The sequence below is a fragment of the Eurosta solidaginis genome, chromosome X (assembly GCF_040869045.1).
Source record: "Eurosta solidaginis isolate ZX-2024a chromosome X, ASM4086904v1, whole genome shotgun sequence".
In the NCBI taxonomy this organism is placed as follows: domain Eukaryota; kingdom Metazoa; phylum Arthropoda; class Insecta; order Diptera; family Tephritidae; genus Eurosta; species Eurosta solidaginis.
Genome location: NC_090324.1, coordinates 19,920,096 through 19,931,901, shown reverse-complemented (window position 1 = coordinate 19,931,901; position 11,806 = coordinate 19,920,096).

Genomic DNA, 11,806 nt, shown 5'->3' with positions numbered 1-11,806 from the left:
ACCACTACGACATTTTCAGCAACATTATTGAAACAATCGCAGGAGCCATCAAGGGCCAACAACAACAGCAATTAAATTGAATTTTTTTTTGATATTGTATTTATACGTACACTGTTGTGATTTTGTGCATAATTTTGGATGTTCATAAACCCAGAGAAAAGGGTAAAGACGGTTTAAGGGGCATATGAGGTGTACATTAGTTATATTTCAACTTTAGGTCTTACCTTTTGGGGGTTTAAAATTAGTCATACACAATTTCACATTTTTTTTTTTGCCTATAACCCACTTGTAAATGTTAGGGGCATAAATTTCCGTGCTTGCCTACAAGTTTTCAGGTTTTTTTTTTTAAATATTCACCTTTTATTTTTTTTGGTGTTTTTACGACATTAATTCTGTTCTTCCATCTTTCATAATTCTATTCATTTCACCTTTTTGTACCTATGCATTACGCTCATTTCGTTTCCTTTGGGTTTAATTTTTCTTTTTTTTTTCACCTTGATTCCATTTTTTGACATTCGTTATTAGAATTCCAATCCTCCAGATATTTCCTATAACTTTTGCTTTTCTTTGCTTTTGCCTTCAATTTTAGCTCCTCCCTGCATTACTTAGAACTTCATGGAAATCCTTCCCTAGCTCCGCAAGCCCATGTGGCTTCTTTGATTTAGGATAACAACACCCCAATTGTCTTAAGCTTTTGGCCACCTAAAATTTTTGCCAACTTAAGATTTGGTAAATTACCCTGCCTTTCATCGGCACCAAAACCTGGTTTCTAGCTGTGCAAGCAGGCAACAGCTGTCTATTTTATTAAAATTGTTTTTTTTATGCACATTTCTTTTTTTTACACGGCCACCGCAACTACAGATTTCATACTACCAACTAAACGATTCTCCAAGATCACCAACGAGTGATCTTGCTGAGTAATTGAGTGACAAATGTATGTTTGAGTCTTTTCTTCTCCCTTTCAGCACAGGTATCTACTCAACTGCAGCGGCGCCGTTGGAGAACGAGAGACCGGTGAGTGCAATCAAAGAATTTGGTATTTATGTTTATAGCAGCGTACATATGTATGAACATGTATTGAGATCTATTCACTGATCTTGAGAAAACAGAAGATCAGGAAAGAAAGAGAAAAAAATAGTTTGAATATATGTCCATACATAATTACGACAATTATACAAACATACATATTTTACCTATCTGATTGCAAACTCAATTGCTTTTAGTTCCTCTTTTTCCTTCCTTCTATTTGTCCATTTACGGTAGGTCAGGGATTAGGGTTTTGTCTTTTTCATTTCCTTTTTTTTAGCTTATATCGTTTACGCGTTTATGAATTCGGAATTATATCTTTAGGATTTGAATCCACTGACTGTAAGTATTAAGATATTAGGGGGGGTCAGTAACAACAGGCAGAGGTTTGAACTTCTACAGTGAATTTTTTTGATCTGTTATTTTTTTTCTGCACCCTTTGGAATTGGAATCTAACTTGTTAAGAAATTGGTTAATGAGAAGGCAGTAAGGAGGGTCGGAACAAGTCTAGCTTAGTTTGCATTTATTTGAAGTTAGAGTTTCTGGTTCACTAATTGAATTGTACAATAAGGTATTGTCATTAGAGTAGGCTAAGAACCAGGCAGCGTCTTCATTAGTTGAAAGTTAATTTAAGTTTTATATAAGATTATTCCCTATCGGCTAAACTCATCGTTTTCTTTTAGAGACTAAGGAAATTGAATTCATGAATAAAAATTGTTAATATGTTTGGATGAAATTTGAAGGTAATCATTATGCAGGGCTAGGTTGAAAATATTTGGTGTGGGAGCTGCGCTTGTGCGCGGAAAGGTTCGGTGAAGGTGAGTGTCTAGGGAAAATGACTGAGTGACCGGGGACAGACCCATGTCAGGTTTGGGGGCACTGTAAGGTAAACCGGAGTCAGCACAGTGCCCACGGTGCAGTACAAGTTGCACTGCAGAGGGTGGGTAGACTCCACCTGACAGGACAGGCCTCCAGCTGCTTCTGTCCCTTATGCTTTCCCCTTCTAACTTTGCCCCTCACGTTTATTTCTATCTCTTTCTAGCTTTTTACCTCCCACCTTTTTTTCCATCATGCAGGTATGAACCCCAAATTTGTTCTTGTGGCTGCGGGTGAGGTCGGTGGTGCAATACCCCGCCCAAGACGACGAGCTAGCCTGGGCCCGCAAGCATACCTGCTTGCCGCCGCTCCTCACCGCCCAAACAGTCAGCTACGTAACAAGGCGTCCACCTGTAGAACTAAGGCCCATGCCCTTTCAAAATACTCATTAACACCTTTAATTGGATACCCATATCGTACAAACATATTCTAGAGTCACCCCTGGTCCACGTTTATGGCGATATCTCGAAAAGGAGTCCACATATAGAACTAAGGCCCACTCCATTTTAAAATACTCATTAACACCTTTCATTTGATACCCATATCGTACAAAAAAATTCTAGAGTCACCCCTGGCCCACCTTTATGGCGATATATCGAAAAGGCATCCACCTATAAAACTAAGGCCCACTCCCTTTTAAAATACTCATTAACACCTTGCATTTGATACCCATATCGTACAAAGAAATTCTAGAGTCACCGCTGGTCCACCTTTATGGCGATATCTCGAAAAGGCGTCCACCTATAGAACTAAGGCCCACGCCCTCTTAAAATACTCATTAACACCTTTCATTGTATACCCATATTGTACAAACGCATTCTAGAGTCACCCCTGGTCCACGTTTATGGCGATATCCCGAAAAGGCGTCCACCCATCGAACTAAGGCCCACTCCTTTTTAAAATACTCATTAACACCTTTCTTTTGATACCCATATCGTACAAACAAATTCTAGAGTCACCCTTGGTCCACCTTTATGGCGATATCTCGAAAAGGCGTCCACCTATAGAACTAAGGCCCACGCCCTTTTAAAATACTAATTAACACCTTTCATTTGATCTCCATATCGTACAAGCAAATTCTAGAGTCACCCCTGGTCCACCTTTATGGCGATATCTCGAAAAGGCGTCCACCTATAGACCTAAGGCCCACGCCCTTTTAAAAGACTCATTAACACCTTTAATTTGATACCCATATCGTACAAACACATTCTAGAGTCACCCCTGGTCCACGTTTATGGCGATATCTCGAAAAGGCGTCCACATATAGAACTAAGGCCCACTCCATTTTAAAATACTCATTAACACCTTTCATTTGATACCAATATCGTACAAAAAATTCTAGAGTCACCCCTGGCCCACCTTTATGGCGATATCTCGAAAAGGGATCCACCTATAGAACTAAGGCCCACTCCCTTTTAAAACACTCATTAACACCTTTCATTTGATACCCATATCGTACAAACAAATTCTAGAGTCACCCCTGGTCCACCTTTATAGCGATATCTCGAAAAGGCGTCCACCTATAGAACTAAGGCCCACCCCCTTTTAAAATACTCATTAACACCTTTCATTGGATACCCATATTGTACAAACGCATTCTAGAGTCACCCCTGGTCCCCGTTTATGGCGATATCCCGAAAAGGCGTCCACCCATAGAACTAAGGCCCACTCCTTTTTAAAACACTTATTAGCACCTTTTGTTTGATACCCATATCGGAAAAACACATTCTAGAGTCACCCCTGGTCCACGTTTATGGCGATATCTCGAAAAGGCGTCCACATATAGAACTAAGGCCCACTCCTTTTTAAAATACTCATTAACACCTTTCATTTGATACCCATATCGTACAAACAAATTCTAGAGTCACCCCTGGTCCACCTTTATGGCGATATCTCGAAAAGGCGTCCACCTATAGAACTAAGGCCCACGCCCTTTTAAAATACTCATTAGCACCTTTCATTGGATACCCATATTGTACAAACGCATTCTAGAGTCACCCCTGGTCCACGTTTATGGCGATATTCCGAAAAGGCGTCCACCCATAGAACTAAGGCCCATTCCCTTTTAAAACACTTATTAACACCTTTCGTTTGATACCCATATCGTACAAACACATTCTAGAGTCACCCCTGGGCCACGTTTATGGCGATATCTCGAAAAGGCGTCCACATATAGAACTAAGGCCCACTCCTTTTTAAAATACTCATTAACACCTTTAATTTGATACCCATATCGTACAAACAAATTCTACAGTCACTCCTGGTTCATCTTTATGGCGACATCTCGAAAAGGCGTCCATCTATAGAACTTAGGCCCACGCCCTTTTAAAATACTCATTAATACCTTTCATTTGATACCCATATCGTACAAAATAAATTATAGAGTCACCCCTGGTCCACGTTTATGGCGATATCTCGAAAAGGCGTCCACCTATAGAACTTAGGCCCACTCCCTTTTAAAATTATCATTAACACATTTCATTTGATACCCATATCGTACAAACAAATTCTAGAGTCAGGCCTGGTCCACCTTTATGGCGATATCCCTAAATGGCGTCCATCTATAGAACTATGGCCCACTTCCTCTTAAAATACTCTTTAATACCTTCCATTTAATACACATGTCATACAAACACATTCCAGGGTTACCCTAGGTTCTTTTTACAACATGGTGATTTTCCTTTACTTTGTCTCCACAGCTCTCAACTGAGTATGTAATGTTCGGTTACACCCGAACTTAGCCTTCCTTACTTGTTGACTTTGATTTTTAAGGGTTTTGTCATGACCTACTAAAAAAATTTTCGGAGATTAAGTTTCCTTTAAACTATTCTGATCTATTTCGTTGTAGTGTAGTTTATTCCACCTTATGGCCCAACGTTTCGCCAAATTTCCTTGGCATCATCAGGGGCGTAATATTTTTAGATGTGGCGGTTGACAAAATTACAAATGAAAACTAAATAAAATTTACAAAAATTACACCATTAATTACATAGAAAATCGGTATCATCGATTTGTGGTACACTTTGTCACATTAAAGACTATGAACACTATAAAATTTTCATTTGATTGTATAATTTTCATGTATACCAACATTTTTAGCGGACGCTTTTGGGTCGGACGTATGAAATTTTTTTTAGTAGGTCATGAAAAAACCCTTAAAAATCAAAGTCAAAAAGAGTAAAAACAAAATGAAATTTCGCAGGCTCGAACATTTTTTGTTTGGGTATGCGTAGTGAAACTTTTTTTCCTGACCCCAAATCCTATCCAAAAATCGATGGCGCGATATCGTTTAATAAATTGACCCATTCTAATATATATATTCTAAGTATTATATTTAAATACAATATACAATGAAAAATAACGGAATAAAAACAAATATATATGTTTTCAAAGGCCCAAACGAGTGAAGTGCAATGTAACTACGCCAAAGAGTAGAAAAGATCACTTTTTACCGTTATGTTTTTCAGCATAGTTAAAAAAAAATCTCTCCACAGTCCACATGCTCTATTATATAGTTGGTAAAAGTAATGTTTGTCTCAATACCTTGCTATCGTTCTATGTTGTTTGGTAAGACGTTGGTCAAAGAGAAAAGCATCATAAAGAGGATTCAACCGATGTGTTAGTTGGTGTCAGACCAGGGATGCACCTTAACGGTAAGCTAATCGTTTATCAAAAAATTTCCACCGTTTCCGTTGAAACACTTCGAAAGATTATCGATAAAGAAATTATCAAGATAAATTGCATCTCCTTTTTAACCGAAACGAAAAGCTTTCGTTAACGTTAAAAACGTTAACAAAACCGTGATACTTTATGTTTGAATTGTGCTGGCAATGCTATAGCCATGGTGAAGCCGTAAGGTGGTAACAGCGAGCGGACATACACACACAAACTCCATGTAATTTGTTTGTGTAATTCGTTGGTGGTAATGTCAAAAATACTCTGCGAAATGTTCGTACTGTCAAAATTCATTAGAAAAGTTGCAATCAGTTTGGCTAATGTTTTCACCTTTAATGACTCCGCCATCAATCAGCTTTGCCAGCATATTTTGAAATTAATAATCAACATAAACGATTTGATACAACAGGCATGACGTAGCTGAATGCGTTTATAACCATTTCAACTATCGTAGGAGTGCGAGTTCGACTCCCACTCCCGGGAGAAAAGGTTTTGAAGAGATTTACAAGGTATAATCGAAACAGCTGTCGCCTTGTCCGTCCTGATGTCACGTTGTTTAAATTTTTCCCAAATTATTAAATAAATTATAAAAATTAAAAAAAAAATTGCTTCAAATAAATGTTTTCATACATTTAAAAAAGCAATATGGGCAATCCCCGATTATTAAAATCATACAAACAGACAAAATTGGTTAATTCGTTGTAGTTCTATAAATAGAACGAAAACAGCAACAAAACCAAAGTTTCTTTGAAAACCGCCGTACCAAGCATAGATTTAACACATAATTGCATACGAAGTATGCAATGTGTAAAAGATTAAAATATGCAAAAAGAAGGCAATTGGGAAAAACTTTACAACAGGCATGACGTAGCTGAATGCGTTTATAACCATTTCAACTATCGTAGGAGTGCGAGTTCGACTCCCACTCCCGGGAGAAAACGCTTTGAAGAGATTTACAAGGTATAATCGAAACAGCTGTCGCCTTGTCCGTCCTGATGTCACGTTGTTTAAATTTTTCCCAAATTATTAAATAAATTATAGAAATTAAAAAAATTGCTTCAAATAAATGTTTTCATACATTTAAAAAAGCAATACGGGCAATCCCCGATTATTAAAATCATACAAACGATTTGATTTCGTTTTGATATGGCAGAAAACGAAACAAAATCATTTCGTTAATTTGACGTTTTTAACGTTAATAAACGAAACGAATTGACTTTGTTTCGTTTATTAACATTAATTATCGTAACGAAATGATATCGGTTCGTTGGTTAAGCATGCCTGTGTCAGACAGTGAATAGGAAATACGCTCACATCATGCTCTTTGGTTCCTTCTATTTGTTCTCTACGTTGCTTTATTCCTACGTTATTAACGAAGTATATGTAGAAGAAGAATGTGCCTTATATATAAGAGGACTAGATATATACAAGTGAAAAATATAGGTGCTTATTTTAAGTGGGTGGTTAAACTGTAGTATATAAGTTGCCTAGCGTATAACCCTGCTACTTTATCTATTAAATAAACGATCAAAAGGCAAGGCTAAACTAGGCCGACCTTAACTGCAGCTTAAATTCACAAAGAAAATTTAAGCAAAAATTTTGCCTTCAATGTGGCAAATTAGAAATAGTTGTCTTAAAAAAAATTTGATAAATACTTAGCGTTATAAAGTACGATATAAATATATTCACAATTACCTTAGTAGTATGGTTTATTTGACTTGAAAAAAGTTTCATTTGAAATGAAAAAATTTTCATTTAAAATGAAAAAAGTTTCATTTAAAATGAAAAAAGGTTCATTTGAAATGAAAAAAGTTTCATTTGACTTGAAAAAAGTTTCATTTGACCTGAAAATGCTATATAAACTCAGCAACTGCGCTAAAAACGTCTTCCTTCGCGTAGTGATATTGTTTTCTTTTTTTAAGATCCTATTTCTTCGGGAGAAACTTTTTTACTTCAGACAGTGTTATGTCATCATCAGAATTCCACTCATCATACACATTGTATTTCGAAAATACTTCAACGCCGTTGTTCATTTACGAAGCTGGTAAATTATTTATATCAACATTATCTTCCTCGCCGGAATCCTCGTCGGTAACGTCTGCATTTGCATTTGTTGGTGGGAATAGTGCTATGGTATCAAAATCTGTATATCGTCCTCCAAAATGGCCAAAACTTTATGCATAGAAAATCCCCTAAGAAATGTATATGTAGTATAATATGTGCCCAATGTCCGAAATGAAGAACACCAAATTTTACGCTAATACAACAACTTCAATATAACACCAACAAAAGTTGTCTATGGTCATAACAGTGGACGAATATTTCAAATATACGAACTTCGACAAAAAACATTGATTTTTTATATTTTAATTAGCTAATTTTTACTTACCGTGCAAAGGTAGCGAGAAATTCGGACATTTTGAAAAAAACACAAATTTGTAAATTAATTTCGCAGAAATGGAAGAGAAAACTAACCAAAACGAACTGTCACCAGCAAGGTAGAGACAAAAACTAACCAAATGAGTAAAATTAGCGGTTCTCGACAGTCCGTTACTCTTTATGTAAGCAACTGAGTAGATGGACTATATAGGATATGGGGCATATCTGGGTTAATTATTTTTTTGTATTTTTACAACCAATTCGAAGTTCTGCATCTATTATGACTTTGAAATATGTTGCAACGTACTTTTGGTCCTAAAAATAGCGATGCATTCAAAATAAATCGAGATTTGTTTGATATCGTGTGTTATAATCCCATTTAACTCATACGACTGACATATCATGTAATATTCTTTCGTATCGTCGTTGATGTCTAAATCTGCTAAATCTGAACGGGCTTCGGCTCAAATATCAACACTGGCCATAGTTGTGGAATAGGAAAGAATTTCCTTTCTGTTAAACTCTCTCAATACGAAAAAAATACGCTCTTTAGAGGTCCATTTAATAAAACTTTAGACAGCTTAGATAAATGCACGTAGTTAAACACAACACGTCTTTTAAGCTCTCTTGGACTCGTGGTAAAGCAGAGACTTCATCAAGACGTATCTTTTTGACTACGTTGATATGTTTTGTAAATTGTTGCCTGTTTTTAATTTAAAGTGTAAAAATTAAAAATAATCATCATCATTAAATCGCCCTTAACTGGCTTAGCGAATTTGTCCCTTTCGTATGAAGTCGCGCCAATACAGTTAACCAGTACGAAGACTCATAATGGTGAACTATTCATATTCACAACTGAGGTTGCCCTGCAACGATTTTCGGGTGTTTCAGCGTGCTGGGCAGCAAATTTATGAAGGTGAAAAAATTGCTTTGGAAAAGGAGAAACTGTTAGGAATAGAATACAATGCACATGTACATTTTTATTGTTTTATAAGTTTTTAAAAGCACCACCCCCCCCCCCCCTTATTTATAAAGAGCTAAAAAGGTTGACAGAGCTCTTTTAGTTGGAAATTCGGGTAATAATGTAATTTTAAAAGGTTCTATTAACCTGTTTAGACTGCTCACATCCCTACTAATTTGGCCTGTTAATTTTATCAATGAGCATAGCTTGGAACATTTATCACAGTCTCAATTTTTGTTTTGGAAATCACAAGACCATTTTAAAATATATTTGCCAATATTCGTAGATATTATATTAATTCACTGATAATTGTGAAAAGAATGTAAAACTCACATAAACACATGTTGAGTTGTTGAGTAAAAACGTATTGAAAATACAAATAAAAATATGTAAATACTTGAATTGGTAATGTGGTAAGTTTAAATATTTTTAGTATTAAAAGGAACTGTGAATACCCTATTTGTATTTTTTATTTTATTTCTTAAAAAGGGTTTGTGGGTCAAATAAGATAAGATGCACACGAGGCGCAGTGGAATAGACGCGTATAAGATATGTATGTCATCTAGCTACGAAATTTGCACACACAAAAATGTAAACGAACTTCTTCTTTCTTTTTTCATAGCAATAGCAGTATGCTTCATTCCATAAACTTTTGAGTGCCTCGAATATTTAAGCCATGTTTAATGCGGTTCAGACGCGACAAGAAATAGAAGTAATTTTTTAATTCTCGTGAAAGTATGCAAAACTTAGCCACACTAAAGTGAAATTTTACATTCCGTACAGGTGACAGAGGACCCCATGGCCGTAGATATAAGCTTAATTACGGTTACGGACGCGACAATATTTTCTCAGTGAATAACAAACACTATGGCCCGGTTTCACCAACTCGACTTAACTTAGTTAAGTCATATTTTTTAATTTTTCTGTTTCACCACCAATGCTTAGCTAAGTCGCAAATTAGCCTACCTCGAATTAAATGGCACTATTTAAACTTATTTCATTATGCAAATATAGCAACCCCGCTATTGTTGACATCTGCAATTTCTCTGAAGTGGCTTATTTGTATTCTCGGTGGAAAATTTGTAAAAAATTTAATGGATCTTCGAGATTCTGGTGAAAGTGATTGTGATTTTGAAGCTCTGCAGGTAATCGTGCTTCGACGAAAAAAAAAATTAAAGTGCGTCCTGAATTTTTTCATTATTATGACGATGTTGACTTTCGCGAACGATTTCGTATGTGCAAAGATGCTGCTTGGTTTGTTTTTTCTTTAATAAAAAACAATATTTATCTTTGAGCACGGTAAGTTTACATCATATTTTATAAATGTTGCCCTAAATTACTTCTTCGTTTAAAGCAACAACGCAATGCAGCCACATCAAAGGTTTTTCATCGCGCTCCGGTTCTATGCTTCAGGATCTTTTCAGCAAATTGTTGCAGACCTTTCCGGATTTTCAAAGGCAAGTGCCTCACGTGAAATTATGCTAGTTTCCTACCATCTAGCATCCTTGCGACCAGATTTTGTGAAATTTCCTCAAACGGAACAGGAGCGCTTGGAAACACAGGCTGCTTTTAAAGAAAAGGAAAATTTTCCGCGTGTAATTGGGACAATGGACTGCACCCATGTTAAAATCAATTCCCCAGGTGAATATGCGCGAATAGTAATTGGAAAACAATATCTCTATATTAATTTATAAACGCTTCCCAAGGCAGCCGGTTCTGTCCGGCTGTCATTTCAGTGTAGTCCCATTTAATTTGTTGCGTCTTCCCACAAACTGTCATCCTCCCAGCAGATCCTTGCAGCGGGGTAAAAATCTAGATGAGGGGACGCTAGCTAATACGCTACCAAAAATATCGAGAGAGGTATCAAAAGACGCGTATTAATCTCGAAAATAATAATCCGAAGGCGGAAAATAAAAATTTTGTCTCAGTTCGCAGATATTTGCAGTTTAACTTGGCGATTTTCATGTGGTTGTCGTAATCTTGTCGTACCCACAATAAAAATTGTGAACATAAGTGTTTTGTGCGGACGATAACCACGGACAATAACCACGCCCACTTTTTCAAAATTGAAAATTTATAAAAATGGAAAAAATGAGATAATTCAATAACAAGGTAGTGAAATTTGCTAGGTGGATTTGTTTTATGACGCAAAATATAAATTCCCAAAAATATTGGTATATGGGCATGGCAAAACCCACATTTAGAAGAAGAAAATTTGGAAGTTTAAAAAGCCGTAAATCAAAACTCGTTAAAGATATTATATTTGCTTTGAAAATGAACAAAATTGCCGGAAAGCCACTCCTACTTCAGCGTTTCAATTGCACAGCTGGATATGTAATGTTTGGTTTCACAGGAACTTGACCTTCTTACTTGTTTTTTAGTTTTGATTTTGCTCTGAAAAGTGTTAACACTGCACTAAATTTTTTTGTGTGAATAATAGCTTAAGAGAAAAGTTAATAATTAATAATTATTTCAACTGAAATGATTTTTTTCTGTTTTTCACAACAAAAAGTGAAACTCACATTTTTAGTTGCAGAGAGGTCATCTTTTGCATCGTGCTCCTTTTTAGTTTTTCCTACAAATTGGCGGGACGGGGCCTACTTGTTTTATGCCGACCCCGAACGGCATCTGCGAGGCAGATGAGTTTTCACTGAGAGCTTTTCATGGCAGAAACACACTCGTACCCACAAACAAAATTTTGAACTTAAGTGTTTTGTGCGGATATAGTTTTGGTCTCCAAACCGGTGTGGGACCCACCCAGGGTAATTTTTTATAAGAGCGGCCGAAGGCCGCCAATGCAGAGAGGTGTTCTGCGCAAAAATACGGTGGATCTCAAACCACGCCCCCGGATTCGGAGGGAACAGCGGGTCCTTTTTCGGTTTTTCGTTA